Consider the following 4,189-nt stretch of genomic DNA (forward strand, 5'->3'; position numbering starts at 1 on the left):
ACTGAGCACCTGTCCTCTCCGATTTTTATGGAATCTGCTTTTTATTAAAAATTTTTGCTAGAGATGAAGTCACAAGCCGCAAAGAGCATGCTCACCTTTCTCCCCTGAACTTGAATGTAGACAGCCTCCAGGCCTCCCTGTCGCGGCTGTCTGTCATGGGCGAAGTTAGGCCGGTCCAGAAGCCACTTGAGGGACGTCCTTCGCTGCCTAGACAGTTCTTATACCTGAGGCTTCGATATGATTAATGAGATTTTTAAGATGAAAGGAGAGGAGGAAAAAAACTAGGGTTGTTTAACTTCAATTCTAAACCAAACCTGCCATCTTTTGCAGGTAAATGGATAGAAACAATTATAATCTTGATAATAATAGTTAACATTTTAAAGACAGAACTAGTTACATGCTAGACGAGTGGGCCCGAGGCTAGTTTATTTTGTCCCTTTCTGGGCAGGGAGGCCCTCTAGTATGAAGGGGCAGGGAAGGGAGAGCCTTAGGACAGAGTCGTTGGCTGTGGGCTGGCCGAGTTCTAGTGCTTTCCTAGCCTCGTGGGGAAGGAGGCGAGCATTCGGTGAGCCTGCCCTAACCACTAGGCTTTGTCCCAAGAGCTCGACATGCAACATCCCGTTTAATGCGTAGAACAACCCCAAGACGTAGTATGCTACTGTTTTTGCATTTTTACAAAAGAGGAACCATGACTCAGTTTAAGAGCTTGTCTGAGAGTCGCTCACTCTGTGAGTGGAGAGCCTGGGAACCTTCTTTCTGACTCCAAATGAAAGCTCGGCTCAGAAGCGTCACCATAACTATCCCAAGACACACGTCTGCTTTGTCGTGTGCATCTGCCATCCCTTACACAGCCGTGTGACCCTGGCCAAGGGCCGTCCCCTTTCTGAGTACCAGTGTTCTCTGTGAACCGGTGAGCGGAAGCTCCCACGCAGGCCTGTCGTGGGTGTTAAATGAGATCGCTTAGGTCAATGCCCCGTGTGCCTGTGCGCGTGGCATGCCCACAGTGCGTCTCTGCCCCCGCCGGGCAGCGCTTGCGTAGCAAACGCGTGTGCTAACATTGCTTTCTTAGAAAACAATTCTTTTCTTTTTTGAGAGCAAAAGCTATATAAGCAAACTGTAAAAATTGAAACATTGCGAGATAAATACTATGGCAGATGAAATATCAGCTGTCTCCTGGCAGGGCCATCCGAGAAAGGGCTGTAGTTTGTGTGGTCACGGTATCTTTTCATGGCAGATGACCATTTAAGAGTGTTAGTTTTTCTGCCTCTTACCTTCTAGGTTTGTCGTGTTATTCACTGTGGATTTTAAGGGAAATTTCAACCATTTTGGTCATCAGCTCCTGGAAAAAAAAAGCATTTATTAATCAGAAATACAACAAAAATTCTAGTAAGGACTTCGAGGCCAACCTTAACCAAAGCCACTATTTCTGAGCCCGTCAAGATTCAGATCACAACCCGTATGCGTTTTTCAGGAGATGTATATTTTAAGTTATTAAAGAGCTGGTCAAAAGATGTGATGCTGCTGAAGCCTTGACCTTTTTTACATCTTTTGTCTGAACACGGCACTTTGTGCGGGCAGGGCTTATATTTTGTTAGGACGTATGGAGCAGGGTCTGATACAGCAAAGCAAACGACCCAAGTCATATGAAATTTCAGGAAGTATTCAGACCTGTTCAAAGCAGTTAACACTGCGTGTAAATACAACCTCTCGTGCAGGGGCTGCTGTACTTTTTCTGTAAAGTGCCAGATAGCGAGCACTTTAGGCTTCGTGGTCTCTGTCAGCATGCCTCACTTCTCCCCGTAGTGTCACATGAGCGAACGGGCATGGCTGTGTTCCGATGAATCTTCATTTGGGAATGTTGAAATCGGAACTGCATAAAATTTTCACATCATAAAATTACATCTCCCTCCCTCCCTCTCTTTCTTAAAATCTGGTCACGTAGAAATCGGCAGTGTGACCACTTGTGTGTGTAAAGGTAGGAGCCTCTTCTGTTCTAGGGGCCGGCGCCCAGCCGCTTTCCCCACCAGCCTTATGCATGGTAAAGAGCCGAGGCGGGCGAGGGGAGCTTAGCCGCGTGCCCCCACTGCGGCCTTCTTTATGAGTGAATGTCTTGGCTTAATTCTGATTCACGTTGAGGAGACGGGGAGAAGGTAGGGAGCTGTATCAGTTTCCTTTGCTGCTGTAACGAGTTACCACCGACTTAGTGATTAAAACAACAGAAATTTCTTATTTTACAGTTCTAGAGGTCAGAGTCTAAAATCAGCCCCACTGACTGAAAGTCACAGTGTCACAGGGCTGCTTCCTTCTGGAGTCCCTAGTGGAGAATCCGTTCCCTTGCGTTCCGAGCTTCAGAGGCCGCCTGTGTCCCTTAGCTCATGGACCCGGCCTCCCGTCCTCAGAGCAGCACCTAGCATCTTCCATTCTTTCTGACCGCCCGTCCTGCCCCCTCCTGCGAAGGGTCCTTGTGATCACGTGAGGCCTGCCCAGACAGTCCAGGGACTCTTCCTGTCTCAGGATCTTTAATTAACTCGAGACTGGCAAGTCCCTTTTGTCACGTAAGGTAACGCGTTCATGGGTTTTGGGGAGTATAACGGGGCGTCCGTGGAGGCCGTGTTCTGCTACCGCAGGAAATGGTCTCGGCACTGTTTTTGGATCGTTTGAGACGCAGGCTTAGGAAGAAGGGTCTAACTTTGTCGTTTCTCACAATCTGACGCAGGAACTTGGATGCGGTCTGCATTGCTGTTGATTTGATTTTTCTCTTTCGGGAGCTGCGAGTGGAGCAGGAGTCTCTGCTGACAGGTAACTTGCTTTTTGATTCATGATTTATTTATATCTTTGAAAAGGGCTTCAAAACCAATGCTTGGAGTGTCAATCAGTCATTAAAGCAAATGTTCTGTATTTCACGATAGAGAAACTTTGTTAGTGATATTAAAGAATTACCGTGAAATAAAGTTGCAACGATTTCCTTTCTTACCTCTCTTGTGGACTGAATTGTGTCCCCCCAAAGTTATATGTTAAAGTCCTAACCTGTCATACCCCAGAATGCAATTGTATTTGGAGGTAGAGCCTTTAAAGAGATAATTAAGGTACAGGAGGTCTTTTGGGTGGGTGCTAATCCAGCATGACGGCTGTCCTTATGAGAAGACAGTAGGGCACAGACACATAGAGGGACGACCATGTGAGGACACAGGGGAAGATGGCCATCCACAAGCCAGAGAGAGAGAGAGGCCTCAGGAGGAACCTGCCGACAACCTTCATCTCATTTCTAGCCTCCTGAGCTGTGAGGAGATACATTTTGATTGTCGAAGCACCAGTCCGTGGCACTTTGTGATGTCGGCCCTGGCAGAGTAATACAGCGTCTTTCCATATTCAAGCATGTGGCAGACCCTGTTCTACGGGTTGGGTATGATCTGAACAGTGACCACAAACAGACAAAAATCTGCCCTCGGGGAGCTTACATTCCAGTGAGGGAGCCAGCATAAATACGTTAAGTGGATAAATACGTAGTGTGACAGAATGGGAAGTTGGCTCTGGTTGTTAATGGCCGTTGCTATGGAATTAAGAGGAAAACCAAGCTTCTTGATTTGAAGACCAGGAATCTTTTCTAGATTTTTTTTGAATATTTTTGGATTCGAAGGACTAGTATCAACACTTCTTCTTTGAACTAGAGTTATTAACATCATATAAAAGAAAACAGAATTTTAATATACGATCTCTTTATCCAAAGAAATACTTTATGGGCAAACTAAGTCGTTTAATAAGAAAATCTAGTTTGTAAGTAGATGTACTAGATAGCAGGTTAAAAAAATTCTTTTTAGTAAAGAAAATGTAATTCAGTAAATAACTTTTTTAAATGGGAAATCTTTGGTTGTATTTAAAATGATTTATAAATTGGTTTATATATAGTTCTTAATGCCCATGCTTATTACACAAAGTGAGATGTGCTCAATGTTAACACGCGTGACTTTAGGAGGGTGATAGTCTCTCACAAGCGGAGAAACTGAGGCGCAGAGTGAAGTAGGTGAAATTAGCTGTTACAGGTGCTGCCAGGTTCGTTTATTTCTCATTCTAAGTGTTTTCATTTCAAACTCATTTGTTAAAATTCCTACATTTCTCTGTTTGATTTAGAATTCTTCGTTTGGGAATTGTAATTATTTTTTGAATTACGTTATCTAAGAATTTAAAACAG

General features: G+C 44.7%; 1 protein-coding gene across 1 annotated transcript in view; it reads left to right on the forward strand.

Moving 5' to 3' along the window:
* Positions 1-2,711: 2,711 nt before the first annotated feature.
* ATXN10 (ataxin 10) overlaps positions 2,712-4,189 on the forward strand; it is a 130,778-nt gene continuing 129,300 nt past the window's right edge. The window contains exon 1 of the mRNA XM_023520342.1: positions 2,712-2,799. The gene's annotated coding sequence lies outside the window, so the exon portion shown is untranslated. The remainder of the gene's footprint in view (positions 2,800-4,189) is intronic.

Source organism: Pteropus vampyrus, unplaced genomic scaffold (assembly GCF_000151845.1).
Source record: "Pteropus vampyrus isolate Shadow unplaced genomic scaffold, Pvam_2.0 Scaffold257, whole genome shotgun sequence".
NCBI classification, from domain to species: Eukaryota; Metazoa; Chordata; class Mammalia; order Chiroptera; family Pteropodidae; genus Pteropus; species Pteropus vampyrus.